Source organism: Lactuca virosa, chromosome 4 (genome assembly GCF_052849685.1).
Source record: "Lactuca virosa cultivar CGN04683 chromosome 4, Lactuca_virosa_CGN04683_v6, whole genome shotgun sequence".
NCBI classification, from domain to species: Eukaryota; Viridiplantae; Streptophyta; class Magnoliopsida; order Asterales; family Asteraceae; genus Lactuca; species Lactuca virosa.
In genome coordinates, this window is record NC_136429.1 from 164,174,217 (window position 1) to 164,191,910 (window position 17,694).

Below are 17,694 nucleotides of genomic sequence, written 5' to 3' on the forward strand. Positions count from 1 at the left end.
AATATTTTCCGATAATTAAGAAAAAAATTATTAATGTTATATTTTTGTCTTTTAAAATATTTTATGTTTTAGGATTGCCTAAATTAATGTTTCGTGACTATTTTATATTTTAATTTCTTGAAATTTTTTGTGATCTTACGAGGTCATTGTATAATGAAAACATATTGCTTTATTATGTGTAATGAAAGTACATTGCTATACAAAAGTCTCATATTATTAATTTTAGAGAAAAAACATAAAATAATTATATTAGATAAAAATATAGAATAACGATTTTTTTACGATAATATGTTTCAGTTTTTTCCACAACAAAATTGAAAAATACATTAGTATATGACCGAAGGAACGGGATTGGTGATTTATCATTGTTGAATTGGAGTCATTATATATTATGAATGCACATGCACCTAATAATAGCTCGGAGACGAAGAAAGTTCATTTTAGAGGAGAAAAAAGTAGGATAAAAGGATGAAAGAATTCATTTTGCAATCTACTAATAAGCCCCTTATATGGTGTGACAATCTTAATGTATGGTACATTCTAAACAACTGATTATTTGCTTATTACATCTTCAAACAAAAAACTGAAGCAAAATAAAACAATGTCTTCTGCAACCCATGTTGTTGCAATTGATTATATGATTGTAATTATTTTTCTCTTTGTAGTCATGAAGAGATTGATGTTAGCCATCCAAAAAATTTGTGAAATACAAAGCTTAACTATTATACTTGTTTAAACAAAGAGGTAATATACTTCAAGAGAATATGTAATCGAGTCCGTCAATTTTAATTTTAAAAACTAAGTTTAAACTTCTGCCTATCTTGCGGGCAACCTAACTTTCCATTGTCGGAGAGGAAGCACTTTGGTACCATTCTCAACGAGTATATATTGTATACATGATACTTTGGGGCATTTTAGAGTGATCCAACTTAGTGGTTGCTTGAACAATAACCATTTTTTGCAACATAGCGTCTATATGCAAGATCTTTGATTTTGTTTGTGTAATTTTTTAGGAAAAGTTGATAGACGCACACAGTTTTTTACATAAGGACATATGCATGGACTATGGTTTCTCATGGTCTCGCAATCATATCAGAATGTATATGCTTTTATTAATGTTGAAGTGGTCATTTTCATATCACACCTCTCGTTATTTCCATTATTTATATAAATTTTTATAGGTATTGTGGTAAAAGGATGAGAACATACTATCACATGGTGTTGGAAAAACTTAAGGGCAAGATTGTCAAATGTAAAATGGATGACATGGAATTGAAATGGAGGGTATGATTTACTCTTGGTTACTTGTTTCGAGCAATTTTAGATTACAACCTTTTTGGATAGGACAAAAAATTATCAACTTTTATCCTTTTTACAATTGTCAACAGTCTCATTCTAATGCATGTCATACACAAAACAACATATCTTGTCATATCCTACATATCAAATCCAAATAGTTCTTATGAGTATCATTTAGAACCATCATTAAAGTGTCTTAATTTTCTTGTAGGGTTTTATGGAAGCGATCATTATCATGTTTCGCTTGAGCTAACCCTTGATCCCGATAGCGGCGAAAATTTGAATATAGAGTGATCACATTTCTAAAAAATGCCAAACTACTGTTATTTCTAGATTGGTCTCAAGCTGTTTGTTTGGTGCTGAATTTGTTGTAGGTTTTGGGTCTGGGTGGTTAGCCTTAACTGCGGTTGTTATATCAGATGCAATATGTTATTAATTGTGAATCAAAAACCCAATTTTAGGATTTCTGTTTGTTGTTACTACCACTACATCTAATATGTTGAGCACAACTCTTTTGTGGGAAACACTAACACTTATTATTAAAAACGTATAAAGGGATATTATACTTTAAGAGACTACTACGCTCAACTTTCACTAAATTGTTTCTTGGATGGTTTGGATGTTGGATATTGGATGGTGGGAAGCTTTGGTGCAAATGAGATCTATACATATTTATATGTATTTTCTAACCGTTCACCTAATCTTTGGAAGTTCTAATATTACTACACAATGAGTACTTACAATATAGTTCTTGAAATATTTGTTAAGCCTTATAAGCTTCGACGTGTTTCTAGAACATTCTACCATGTCCTAGAAAGTCTAGTACATCCAAGGGTCTTCAAAAATATTCTACAATGTTCCATAACCATCCATGGTCGTCCTTTTCATTCCAGAATATTATAGAGTCTTCCGGTATGTTCGGAATCTTCCGTAGTCTTCCATAATATTCTAAAATCTTTCTTAATAATAAGATTGGTTCCATTAGGCTAGTAATGATCTTTTAACACCCCCTCCTCTTAATACTAGTTGTAACCCCCTATTTTGTGGAATAAAACTTCTAAAAATGAAATCAAAACTGAACATAGTATTTAATGTGGTCCGTTAAAAGTGACCTATGTACACGGGTGAATGAGAGAGGGGATTTTATCACACTTTCAAGAACTATTACCATCACTCAGTGTTGTACCTCACTTGAGCTCTCAAAACAAAAGAATCACTCTTGCTTACAAACTGCTCCAAAGGATGTGCTCTCATAATGATTGCTCTCTTGAAAGTGCTCACAAAAACTAGCCACAAATTAGAAATATGAGCTTATTTATAGGCAAGCATGGGAAACTCTAATTATGATGGGTCAAGTCTATCCATAATTAGTCCATAAAGGGGCTGCCCTAATTCCCAACCAATCATACGATGTCATGTTGGTGCTTCTAGAACCTTCAACCTTAAAAGACAACATCGGAGCACCAAGAGAACCTTTGGACGTCAAGAGCACCTTTTGATCATCAAGAGCACCTTTTGATCACCATGAGCACCATTAGACCTCAAGAGCACCTTTTGATCGCCAAAAGCACCTTTTGATCGCCAAAAGCACCTTTTGATCGCCAAGAGCACCTTTAGACCTCAAGAGCACCTTTTGATCACCAAGAGTACCTTTAGATCACTAAGAGTACATTTTCTCACTATGAGCACCTTTTGATCACCAAGAGAACCTTTAGATCACTAACATCAACTTTGCTCACCAAGAGCACCCTTTCTCTCTAGGGAAACCTTTGCTCTCCAGGAGCACCTATGTATCACTAGGATAAAATTTTCTCACCAAGAGCACCTTTGCTCAAGTCTTCACACCCTAAAAATATCCCACTTGATGGCTTAAATAACTTAGTTGTAAGTCCCAAACAATGAACCAACTAGTGATCAACCGAAATCAAATAGCAACTGATGAATCAAAGAAAGAACAAGAAGAAGCGAAATCCATCCAATCTAATGCACACGATTGTATTCAATAATCGTCTGGTACAATGGCTTCACAACGCTATGACCGAAAACTGCTAGCCTTCTAATCGGTCATAAGAGTCTCCTTTTATATGGAACACAAATGTACAAGCCAACCCAAAACCAAAAACACCAAGGGACCAAAATCAAGGCTGATTTCGGTCCAACCAACCGAAAACACAAAAAAAGCCCTAACAAACAATAACAAAGCCTAACATGCATATTCCTAACACAAACCAAACAAAATAAGATCTAACAATCTCCCCATTGGTTTGATGCTAGCTTGATCTCAAGGCTTGTCAACGATCAGCACATCTGAGCTTCCCATAGCACCTGCCCACATCCTTTTCTTTATAATTTCAGCAACCATACCAGTGAATTCTTTGGCAACAACCTCCAAAATATCATCATTTGTCATGATCTGATGCCCTGCTAGAGTATGGATATCACGCTCACCGATTTGTAAGAGATCCTTTGCTTCAAGAAGACAAATAGTACCAGTCGGAAGCTTGATGACGGCAGTGGATGTGGCCTCATCAAAAACCCAATATTCCATATTACGCAGAGAGCCGTCAGGTGACTGCTAAATAATAGGAATTTGATTCATCTGTGTGACATCCCCATTTTCACGGCCAGAAAAGGCCGAGTTTATGCTTTATAAAAATCAGAGTACCTCTTTTAATGAAAATGTTGCTGAATTTGTTCCCAGAAAAACATGATAAATACGTTATCAAAGCATTTCCGAAGAAATGTATTTTTATTCATTTTAAAACATTGGGATGTCATCGTCAATACAGAAACATAAGCATAAACAGAACCTACATTCATTTACACTAGTGATCTACATCTCTTTTAAATCTCTCAGTGTAATTTAACTTCATATCGACACCTGTGATACAAATAAACTGAGTGGGTCAGGTTGGGAAACCTGGTGAGTATATAGGGTTTTCAACCCACAATAATATAATTATTATGTTTAATCATCAAACAATTAACCCAATTACTCATCCCCATTATCTTATTTACTCTTAAGGATCTACCCTAAGAATCAACTATTTCTTGTTCATTCGTTTCTAAGGATCATCCTAAGGAATCGGCATGAAATCCATCGTTGCCAGGGTTTACTCGACAGGCACTAAGTCGCATAGTCGCCAGGTTTTAGGCACTAAGTCTCATAGTCGCCAGGGTTTATACAACATACACTACGTCGCATAGTCGCCAGGGTTTAGGCACTAAGTCTCATAGTCGCCATGGTTATCTCGTTTATCGACAGTATCATTTCCGAGAATCCACTCGCAATACGTGTCAATGGGTTTTTAGAGTACAGCTGGTGAATACACAGTTCAAATAACACCTACAGGTTGCGAGCCTGCTAGTGTTCCACTGGACTGTCTAGAATAGTCCATGGTTGTCATCCATACTCTGCTAGATGATGGGGCCGACACTTGGGTAAAAGGCTTCTCTCATGGTTTACCTCTCACCCTCATCTCATGGTCTATATCACTTCTCATCATTTTATTTTGTCACACAGCAACTATTTCATCTACCCATGTTTTACCCAACACATTTTGTAGATATAAAATACATATACAGTTTAAATCATTTAAAACTTGTATAAAATCGTTCATCCAGCATAGACATCAAGTATTCAGATAATATGCACACATAGCACGTAATTTATATAAAATACTTTGTATTTATGTGTAAGATGAAAGTAACTATGCACTCATTTGTTAAGGTGGTGACTCGGAACTCGGACAACACTTCGTTATCTCAAAACAATTTCCCCTTGACAAAACCTAGTATCAATACCACTAGGGTTTAGTCTAACGTTAACCGCGACTAATTAATAGTCTAGCTATTATTATTATTATATAAGCGTTAAACAACACTCTATATAACTCATAATAATAGCCCAAATAATTATTTTAAAGACCTAATAACTTTACTATATTTATTTAAAAGCTATATTAAAAATTTCATAGGCGTAGCTCACTTACAGCGGATTTTAAAGAAAACCGGGCTTTGCTCGGAGCAGCGTTTCCGAACCGAAAGACCCTTTTTCTCGGGACTTCGGGAGCCTCGGGGCTTCCCTCGGGTGCTAGGGTTTTCACCTATGCTTTAGGGGGGGGTTTGGGGGCTAGAGAGAGAGTCTAGAGAGAGAAAGAATGGTTTGGAAAGGTGTGAAGAATGAGGGAACCTGACACCTCTATTTATAGGCTGGAAAACATATCTACTCGTCGAGTAGGTCCTCCTACTCGTCGAGTCCATGCCACATGTCACCTTCTGGTGGCTTGCCTTGGGGAGAAAGCCTTGGCCCATAATCAGCCACGTCACCCCTTTTGCAGCAACACCCTGCTGACTTCTAAACCCCGTAACTTTCGCATATGAGCTCCGTTTTCGACGTTCTTTTTTTCCACGCGTAGGTAAAAACAAGATCTATAACTTTCATTTAGACTCCATCGGCTAATTCTCGACCGATATTAAATTTAACAGTAGGATGAGATTAGACTGTTAAATGACCACGAAGAATTCGTAACTCCTTCATACAGACTCCGTTTTCGTCTGTCTTTTTACCGTTGAGTTCCTATTAATGAGATCTTCAACTCTCATTTAGGTTGCGTAAGCCAAAAACCGCTCGAACTAAAATTCGAGTTTCGGGCCGTGCACTGCTATGCCAAATCTTAGAAAATTCATAACTTCCTCATACGAAGTCAGATTTGGGCGTTCTTTTTATGGATGTTCTCGGTTTAACATATACTAAAACTTTTGTTTAGATCACTAAGGCTAAAAAGTCCTCTATTGTAAATTCACTATTTACGTCTCCCAGTGTCGTGCCGGTTTTGCCGAAAAAACTTCGACGGACCATAACTTCTTCGTTATAACTTGGATTTCGGCGTTCTTTATATGTACGGAACCGTTGAGACATATTCTACAACTTGGTTAAGATTATTTATTCTAAATAATCTTTTGTCGAAAAGTCGTTTTTGACCCCTATTATCTCTAAATTGACTAGCCCGGATCTACGGGCGTTACAATCTGCTTGGTGGGAGGCCACATCACATTCTTCATGGTTTGGTTGGTGTTGGGATCAAATACACCCTTGACTCTCTTCACGAAAGAATCTGCAGTCTTCATCCCATCGAACTTTCTCTTCACTTGATTCTCCAAGAAGAACTTGAATTCAGATCCACGAGGGTCATTTGATGTGTTGTGGAAGGGAGCACTAGCTAATTCTGTAAGATCAACTTTAGTCCAAGAACTAAAGTCATTTTGATGCTCGTAGTACTCAACTTTGCCACTATTTCTTTTGACCGCCCAAATATTCTTCTTGTCGTGAAATCCCCACACCTTTATACCTGACCGATCGTCGTACTTAGTTGATAATCTTCTTTTACCGAGCTCAATGACACTAACTCGAGGCCGATCTCCACGAATGTTTCGATCGGAGTTTTTCGTGAAAAGCAATTAACCTTTTCCTTGAGTTTTGGCTTGCCTCTAAGCTCGCTTCAAGATTACTCTTGGATCAACATTAGCAAGTTCATTATCAAATCGGTCAACAATACGAGTTGCACTGGCCTGAAGAGGAACATTTTGTGGTGATTGGGCAGGTACACTTGGGGTGGCATGGGCTGCTTCAGGCTCACTGACAAATGTTTTGAATTTATCACCAAATTCACTAATTAGCTTATTCTTCAAATCAAAATATCTGGCAGTGAGAGGACCAATATTTAGCTGCAGGTCATAAATCTGTTTTGACTTTTGAGAATTTTCTCTTTCAAGCTCGGAAACTCTAACGTCCAGAGTTCCAATCAAAACATCTTTCTCGATAAGCTTTTGATTCAAGACCCCGATTTCTTCCTTGAGCTCAAAAATTGTTGGATCTTCATTATCGGAGTTCCCTGAACCAATTGATATGCCTTTTCCTTTGGGTGCAGGATTAACATTTTCTTGAGCAAGGAACCTGGAAAGCCTTTTATAAGTGACATCATGCGCAAGTTGAGGAGATGAAGAACTACCAGGAGTTGAAGAGCTACCTGGTTCAAAAGATGCAAAACTAGGCCCCTCATCCACAATTGGGATCTCGACTTGAACTGGTTGGACTGGTTCAGTGGTTGCGGTTGGCTGTTGATTTGGTGGAGTTTGTTCCCTAATGAGCACTCCCGGATTAGGATCACCGCGTCTTCGTTTAAGTGGCGGCTGGGAGGCTTGAGACTCTTCAATATCACATTCAGGTGGAATAATGTTTGGAGTAGCAACTGCTCGGGGAGGAATCCTTGCAGTTGAATCCAACTGAGCTATAATCTCTGCCATCTGAGCAGGCGTTTGAATTGGCAGCTTGAGAATGTTAGTATCTCCCTCAGTCTCTGTTGGAGAACTCACAACGTCATTGACTTCATCAACATCAAAAACGAATGAAAGTCATCATCACTCAGCTCAAAATCAAACGTGAAATCTTCATCATTAAACCTCGGCATCGGGCTTGCCCTAGCATCGGGCTTACCCCGACATATACACAGCATAACATATATCATAAACATATAACATAAGCATATAACATACATCGGGATTACCCCGACATCAGACCAAAGCCCGGAACACATAATACATAACATATAAACTAACATGCATCGGGCTTTCCCCGGCATCGGGCTTACCCCGGAACACATAACACATAACATATAAGCTAACATGCATCGGGCTTGCCCCGACATCGGGCTTACCCCGGAACACATAACACATAACATGCATGAATCACAAAGACATCAAGCATACATATACTCTTCTCGGGACCGCCCCGGCATCGGACCGTAGTCCGAAACTACTAACAACTAAATGGGCCGACATTGTGGCCTTACACCCGTTCCTACTGGAGAAAACTCACCTCGCAAAGCTGTCTGCAAAAACTCGCGGTAAGGAATATCTGATAGCTGATACAACGACTCCCCGGCTATCAATATCACAATAATACTTAGTCAAAATCTGATAATCCTGCTCAGGGTAAAATGACCATTTTACCCCTGGTGAAAGTCAAAGTCAAGGTCAACTCCCAGTCAACCCCAACTCGTCGAGTCATCTCCCAACTCGGCGAGTTCATGTACAACTCAGACCCGTGGTCAAGTAAGTCAACTCGTCGAGTCCCTTCCCAGACTCGTCGAGTTCATCCTGTCATAATATCGGGACATATCGACTCTAACTCGTCGAGTCCTTCCTTGGACTCGTCGAGTTCTTCAGCTTCGGAGTCCTAACCTTGTCCAACTCATTGAGTCATCTCCTAAACTCAATGGTTTCACTCACAACCAGAAAAGGGGTTAGGGTTCACGACCCTACTCGTCGAGTCCAAGAACAACTCATCGAGTCCTCCATGTGACATATCCATTCAGTCGATTCTAATCCATTCCAATGCTTCCAGCTTGTAGATTTGGACTCCTTAGACTAGCATTACACGTAAAGTTGCTAACTTTACATGCATGCATGGTGTTATGAAGCTAAAACACCCATTACAAGCTAACATGGATGTCTAAGTCATAGAATAGGGCCATGGCTGAATAAAGGTGGCAACATGATCTTCTAAAGCTCAAGAGTGCCCAGATCTGAAGTCATTTCCTCCCTAAGAGTTCAAATCTCGGAATAAACTTGGAAATGGCCCAAAAATGACAGCATACAAACTAAGAAGGAGATCTAAGTGGATAGCAGCCAAGGTATAAAGCTTTATACCTCTATCAAGACAGAAATGATTCCTTAGCTCTGGATCTTCGACCTTCCTTCTACAACTCCAAGCTTTTGCTTCCTTCATCTATCTTTAAATCACAAAAATAGCAAAGAAATAGCTCAATATCACTCAAGTTTGATTAGGGTTTCAAGATTAGGGTTTGGAGGTGATGGAGGCTGGGGTGGAGGCCAGATATGATGCTTAAATAGGGTGCAAGCCCTAAAGATTTGGGTTTCATCCAACCTGTCCTACTCGTCGAGTCAGGACTTCGACTCGCCGAGTAGTTCATTAAAATCCCGCGTATACACTGCCTCCTACTCGACGAGTTAGGGCCTCCAACTCGTCGAGTAGCCCTTCCATAATGAATAAAATAATAAAGTTAAATACATACCAGGAACCAGGCGTTACAATTCTCCCCCACTTGTCTTAGACTTCGTCCTCGAAGTTTGTTGCATCTGGGAACAACTCTGGGTAGTGCTCCCTCATCTCCTCCTCGGGCTCCCAAGTCCACTTCGAGCCCTTGCGGTGCTGCCATTGCACCTTTACCAACTCCACCCTATTGTTCCTCAAATCCTTTGACTTCATGTCAAGGATAGCCACAGGTCGCTCAATGTAGTTTAGGTTGTCATCAACCTGAATATCCTCAAAGGGCACCACTGCTGAATCATCCACTAAGCACTTCCGCAACTGTGAAACATGGAAGGTGATGTGGATCTGGCTGAGCTCTGCTGTAAGGTCTAGCCGGTAAGCAACCCGACCCACCCGGGTCAAAACCCTAAACGAACCGATGTACCTAGGGCCCAACTTGCCCCGTTTCCGGAACCGAATGACACCCTTCCAGGGTGACACCTTCAGGAGGACCATGTTGCCCACCTGGAACTCTAAATTTGAACGCCTCTTGTCGGCGTAGCTCTTCTGTCGACTCTGAGCAGTCTGGAGCCTGCTCCGGACCTGCTGGATCCTCTCAGTAGTCTTGAGTACTGCTTCAGTACTCCCCATAACTCTCTGACCGACCTCACCCCAACAGATTGGGGTCCTACACTTCCTCCCGTAAAGCATCGCGAAGGGAGGTCGGTCTATGCTGGCGTGGTAACTGTTGCTATACGAAAATTCTGCTAACGGAAGATACGTATCCCAACTGCCACCGAAATCTAAAACACATGCGCGTAGCATGTCCTCGAGAGTCTTTATAGTCCTCTCGCTCTGTCCATCTGTATGAGGGTGGAAAGCGGTGCTGAAGTGGAGACGAGTACCCATATCCACGTGGAACCGCTTCCAAAATCTGGAAGTGAAACGGACATCTCGGTCTGACACCACCAAGACAGGCACCCCATGTCGTGCCACTATCTCACGTACATATATCTCGGCCAAATTCTCGGCCTATATGCTCTCCTGGATCGGGATAAAATGAGTGCTCTTGGTCAACCGATCCACTATGACCCATATCAAATCTACTCCACGTGCGGTCCTGGGAAGCTTGGTAATGAAATCCATGGTGATATCCTCCCATTTCCACACGGGAATGTCTAGCAGCTACATCTTGCCGTGTAGTCTCTGGTGCTCAGCCTTGACCTTCCTGCAGGTCAAACACTTCTCCACATACCACGCTACATCCCGCTTCATGCAGGGCCACCAGTAATCAGGGCGAAGATCCTGAAACATCTTCGTCACCCCAAGATGGATGGAGAACCTCAACTTATGGGCTTCATCCATCAGAACCTTCCGTACTCCGCCCTATTATGGAACCCAGACCCTCCCATGCAGGGTCAGCAACCCTCGACTATCATAATCAAATGAGGCCACTCGGCCCACAATCCTTTCATACTTCTGGCGCTCTTCCTTCAAGCCCTCAACCTGCGCCTCTCTAATAAGCTCTAACAGTGGAGCGATCATAGTCATCCTTAAACATATGTCTCTAATTAGAGCTGCTACCGCCTTGCGGCTCAGGGCATCGGCCACCACGTTGTCCTTGCCCGGGTGATAAAGGATCTCACAGTCATAATCCTTTACCATATCTAACGACCGACGCTGCCTCATGTTCAGATTCGGCAGATCCATGAGGTACCTCAAACTCTTGTGGTATGTGTAAATGGTACAACAGAACCCATCAAGGTAATTCCGTCAAATCTTGAGGGCGAAAACTACAGCCCCCAGCTCTAAATCATGCGTCAGATAGTTAGCATCATGAGGCTTCAGCTGCCTCGACGCGTAGGCTATCACATGACCCCTCTGCATCAGAAATGCACCCATGCCCGTAATAGATGCATCACAATACACTACGAAGTCATCTACTCCCTCGGGAAGAGTCAAAATTGGTGCCTCACACAACCGCTGTCTCAAAGTGTCGAAGGCTGCCTGCTGCTCAGTCCCCCAACGGAATGTTACCGACTTCTTGGTCAATCGGGTCAAAGGAACAACGATCTTGGAGAAATCTTGGATGAATCTCCTGTAATAACCCGCTAGACCAAGAAAACTCCGAATCTCGGTTGGAGACCTCGGAATCTCCTACTGCATCACGACCTCTATCTTGGCTGGATAGACCAGGATACCCTTCTGGTTGACGAGATGCCCAAGGAACTGCACCTCGCGCAACCAGAACTCACCTATGGAGAACTTCGCGAAAAGTATCTCCCTCCTCAGTGTCTCCAGCACCTCCCTCAGGTGCTCCAAATGCTGCTCCTAAGTCTTGGAATAGACCAAGATATCATCGATGAAGACTATCACAGACCAGTCCAGCATCGGTCTGCACATGCGGTTCATGAGGTCCATGAACGCAGCTGGAGCATTAGTGAGCCCAAACGGCATCACCACAAACTCATAATGACCATAGCGAGTCCTAAAAGCCATCTTCTGGACATCCTCGTCCCTGACTCGCATCTGGTGATAACCTAACCGTAGATCAATCTTGGAGAACCAAGATGCTCCCTGCAGCTGGTCAAACAAATCATCTATCCTCGGAAGTGGGTAACAGTTCTTCACCGTTACCTTGTTCATCTCCCGATAGTCTATACACATGCGATGTGTCCCATCCTTCTTCTTCACAAATAGTATCGGGGCTACCCATGGTGAACTGCTTGGCCTGATAAAACCCTTGTCTAGCAGCTCTTGCAGCTGCGTAGACAACTCCTGCATCTCGGGAGGAGCCAACCGATATGGTGCCTTGGCTATCAGAGCCGCACTAGGGACTAGGTTAATCCTAAACTCGACCTGCCTCTTTGGAGGTACCCCAGGCAGATCCTCCAGGAATACGTCCGGGTACTCTCGCACTACCGGTACATCATCCACTGTCATCTAACCCTTAGCCCAGGTATCCATAACATAGGCGATATAACCTGCGCACCCCTGCTGAAGGTAACCCATGATGCGGTCTCTCGCCTTGACTCACTAACCCTCCCACACTAGGAATCCGAACCCTCACTAGCTGCTGCTCGCAGTCGATCACTGCCCCATCGGGGATCAACCAGTCCATACCAATTACCAACTATAACCTTGTTCCATCGCAGGGGAATAGGAACTAAATCCACTGAAAACTGCTCGTCAAATAACTGAAGCCTACATCCTCTGTGAACCCTCGTGACCCTGACGGTCCTGTCATCTGCTATCTCTACATCAAGTGGGCAATCCAACTCCCCCGGAGCTCTACTAAATCGCTTGCTAAGTGCGAGCGACACAAAAGATCGGGTGGCACCCAAATCAAACAGCACCAAAGCTGATATACCGTTCACTAAGAGCGATCCTATAACAGAACACATAAACATAAGTAACAAACAATATCAATAAAGAGATAAGAGAAAGATTCATACCCGTCACCATGTCAGGAGTTGCTCGTGCCTCCTCTGCAGTGAGCTGAAAAGCCCTTCTCCGCGCAGTAGGCGCCTTAGTCCGGCCCTGGCGGCCATCTGTAATCCTCAAAGTGGCAGGAGAAGGTGCTACCACCTTCCCTGTTGATGCTAAACTCGGGCACTGGGACCGCTTGTGTCCCCTCTGATTGCACTGAAAGCAAATCAGATATGATGCCGTAGTGGTGGTGGTGGTGGCTGTGCAATCTCGGCTCACATGACCAGTTCGTCCGTACTTATAGCAGCCCGAACTCCCCGCCATGCATGTTCCCTCGTGCATCCTGCCGCATTTGCCACAACATCCATGGATCTGCTGGCTCCGATATCTGGGATCTGATACCTTGGGCTTCTTGCCCGAACTCCCTGACTGAACCCCTCTGGTTTCCTCTTCCTCTCCATCTCTAAATCCAACTCTCTCTCTCTAGAGCCCTAGCAATCATGTTCTCTAGCGTCTTGCAGCTGGAGCGGCTCACAAACTGTCTAATATCACTCCTCAACATCTCGTGGTACCGAGCCTTTTTCATCTCCTCGTCCGCCACATACTGCGGAACAAGAAGGGCTCTCTCTCTGAATTTGGCGGTGATCTCCTCCACTGTCTCTGTAGTCTGCTGGAGGTCCTGAAACTCCCGTGATAACTGTTGCACCTCAATAACTCGTGCAAACTCAGCCTTGAACCTGGTCGAGAAGTCACCCCATGTCATAACATCTAAAACCGAATCATTCCCAATGGATCTCCCAACCTCCTCTCACCAGTCATGTCCCCTGTCCTTCAGAAGACAGGACACAAGTCTAACCTTGTCCCCTCGGGACATCTGCTGGTGCGGAACGCGTTGGCAAAATCAGCCAACCATCTAGTACTCGCAATGGGGTCCCGAGCCCCATGGTAATCGAGAGCTCCACAATCCCTGAACTCCCTAAAAGTCAGTGTGCCCAACCCCATCATGGCCGCCACCTCAGTGCGGAAAGCGCTCAGCTTCTCATCCAGATCTCTAAAATACCCTCATTGACCGATCCTAAGATCACAGGAGTCTGATCTAGAATGATGCGTGTGATCTCAGACGAAATAAACTCCCTCGTCTCCTCATCCATCTGCCCGGCTCCAGAGCCCGAGCCCGATCCCTCACCAGTGCCTGAAGTTCCAACTGGCCTAGTGCGTAGCGTCACCATACTGAAAATACACCATAAAATACATCAGTATACTCATCATATCTCGAGGGATCTAACATACTACAAATTTCTTGGATTCATCTCAGCCTCCCTTGATACGAGTACGGATCCTCTGCTTTAAGTAGTACGGGCCCATACTACCTTCCACATCTATCCGTAATTTCCTCAAGAACTGCCTCGACTCCACCAAGTCCCTTCTACTACTACTGTTGATCTCATGATAAACTCATCCTAGGCTTGCCCTAGGGTAATCACCAACCCACTCTCCTCCATCAGTTGCATAAGAAGTCCCTGCTATCTCCCCCTAACTAGCTCGCAAATACTATTACATATCACTAAGACTAGATAATTCTTCGAATGAGAGGTTCTACCCTACAACGGTTAGACTCAAACGAGAGCTGCGAAATAAGGCTAAACCTAACCTTCTGAAATTATTTAGTCCTCGCAATATGTAACTTAACATATTTCTTTACTAGCTAGTAAAAGATAACTAGAACTCCTAAAAGCACAAAGCAAGCAGCATTTGAGCATTGAGTACACATAATCAAGCATATCACATTCAGGCCATCACTGAATAATCTGTACTAGCATGCAGTTCATAAAGTTGAGATACATATAACAGGCACATAAGGCATCCTTCCTAGATCCTTAGCCCTAATCTAGCATGCAATTCTCATAAAGCTGCTATACACATAATAGGTACATAAGGCATCCTTCCTAGATCCTTAGTACTAATCTAGCATGCAATTCTCATAAACATATAATAACATAACTTGTATGGGTAATTTGGGAGTACTTACTTGAGCTCGGTTGATTTCATGCACCACACCCTTTTTCTCTTTTCAAAGTTCTTTTCTCTTTTAAAAATTCTTTTGTAAAAATGATTTTATTTTGAAAATTTTCATACAATGTCCTTAGTTTGAGTTCAGACACACCCGAGAGTGTGCCCGAATCTCTCAAACCAAGGCTCTGATACCAACTTGAAACATCCCAAAAATACGATCCAAAAATTTCTTTCTAAATTCATTAATAAAACCATAATTCAACCATCATCATATAAAAAAAACCATAAATCGTGTAACTCAAAAACATCGTATCAAATACTGTATCATAATCATATAAAAATATCAGAGTCAATCTCCCAGGCTAGAAAACTGTGGTGTGTGTCATGCGATCATACCGAGCCCTTCCCTTTGCTAGCTGAAGTACCTGAAACCAAACTGAAAACTGTAAGCATGAAGCTTAGTGTGTCTCCCCAAACTACCACATACCATTCACATAACATATAACATGTAACATAAACTTTGGGACACCGCCCAGCTGTATTGGGACGAACCCGACATCGGACTCCTGCCTGGCATTGGGCTCACCCCGGCATCGAGCTCGCCCCGGCATCGGGCTTACCCCGACATATACACAACATAACATATATCATAAACATATAACATAAGCATATAACATACATCGGGCTTACCCCGGCATCGGACCGAAGCCCAGAACACATAACACATAACATATAAACTAACATGCATCGGGCTTACCCCGGAACACATAACACATAACACATAAGCAAACATGCATCAGGCTTGCCCCGCCATCGGGCTTACCCCGAAACTACTAACAACTAAACGGGATGGCATTGTGGCCTTAGACCCGTTCCTACTGGAGAAAACTCACCTCGCAAAGCTGTCTGCAAAAACTCGCGGTGAGGAATATCTGATAGCTGCTCCAACGACTCCCCGACTATCAATATCACAATAATACTTAGTCAAAATATGATAATCCTGCTCAGGGTAAAATGACCATTTTACCCCTGTTCAAAGTCAACATCCTGGTGAAAGTCAAAGTCAAGGTCAACTCCCAGTCAACCCCAACTCGTCGAGTCATCTCCCAACTCGGCGAGTTCATGTACAACTCAGACCCGTGGTCAACTAAGTCAACTCGTCGAGTCCCTTCCCAGACTCGTCGAGTTCTTCCTGTCATAACATCGGGACATATCGACTCTAACTCGTCGAGTCCCTCCTTGGACTCGTCGAGTTCTTCAGCTTCCAAGTCCTAACCTTGTCCAACTCACTGAGTCATCTCCTAAACTCAATGGTTTCACTCACAACCAGAAAAGGGGTTAGGGTTCACGACCCTGCTCGCCGAGTCCAAGAACAACTCGTCGAGTCCTCTATATGACATATCCATTCAGTCGATTCTAATCCATTCCAATGCTTCCAACTTGTAGATCTGGACTCCTTAGACTGGCATTACACGTAAAGTTGCTAACTTTACGTGCATGCATGGTGTTATGAAGCTAAAACACCCATTACAAGCTAACATGGAGGTTTAAGTCATAGAATAGGGCCATGGCTGAATAAAGGTGGCAACTTTGAGCTTCTAAAGCTCAAGAGTGCCCAGATCTGAAGTCCTTTCCTCCCTAAGAGTTCAAATCTCGGAATAACCTTGGAAATGGCCCAAAATGACAACATACAAGCTAAGAATGAGATCTAAGTGGATAGCAGCCAAGGTATAAGCTTTATACCTCTATCAAGACAGAAATGATTCCTTAGCTCTGGATCTTCGACCTTCCTTCTGCAACTCCAAGCCTTTGTTTCCTTCTTCTATCTTTAAATCACAAAAATATCAAATAAATAGCTCAAGATCACTCAAGGTTGATTAGGGTTTCGAGATTAGGGTTTGGAGGTGATGGAGGCTGGGGTGGAGGCCATATATGATGCTTAAATAGGGTGCAAGCCCTAAAGATTAGGGTTTCATCTAGCCTGTCCTACTCGTCGAGTCAGGACTTCGACTCGCCGGGTAGTTCATTAAAATCCCGCGCATACATTGCCTCCTACTCGACGAGTTAGGGCCTCCAACTCGTCGAGTAGCCCTTCCAAAATGAATAAAATAATAAAGATAAATGCATACCAGGAACCAGACGTTACAAAATAGCTTATGTTTTGAAAAAGAGACCAATTTTAAAGTCGTTTGATCAACCGGAAGACATCCGACATTTAAAAAGAGGACTCATTGGCAAAAAGCACTGGAGCATCGTTTACAAAATGAAGGAGGGTGAAGAAATTAAGAACTGTTTGTTCTTTTTGAGGGATAAGTATTTGTACTCTACAAGTGCTCTGAACTCCATTCTTACACGGGGCATAGGCGAACATGTCCAACTCAGCTGCGAATGTCAAATGTGTTTCGGACATGATTCGTTGGTATATATCTGTCCGGACATCCCTTCTGAAGATCATGTCGAAGATTTTCGACGCTCAAAGGAAATAAAGAAGACCTCATTCCGATTTGACACAAAGGGGGAGATTGTTAAGTCATATTTAGTGTTGTGTCAAATAGCTGTTTTCGGAATTATGTCTTGTTCCGATTCCGAAATGAGGCATGTCCATTTTCGGAATTGTTATCTTATTTGGTCTTTATATAGCGCCTGTATTTGTCTTTTATGTAACAACTTTTATATCGTTCTCTTCCAGCTAGAAAGAATAGTTCCTCCTTACGAACTGTTCTATTGTTGAGATTAATGGAGTTCATCTTCTATTCAATCATCATCGTTCCATTTCATTGATTTAGTTTCGTAATATAGAATCTATCAGTCATTTATTATTTCTATCAAACCGAGGAGCCAATGTTGGCCGTTAGAGAACAATTGATCAATGACCAAAAAGGGTTGTACATTTAAAGGTT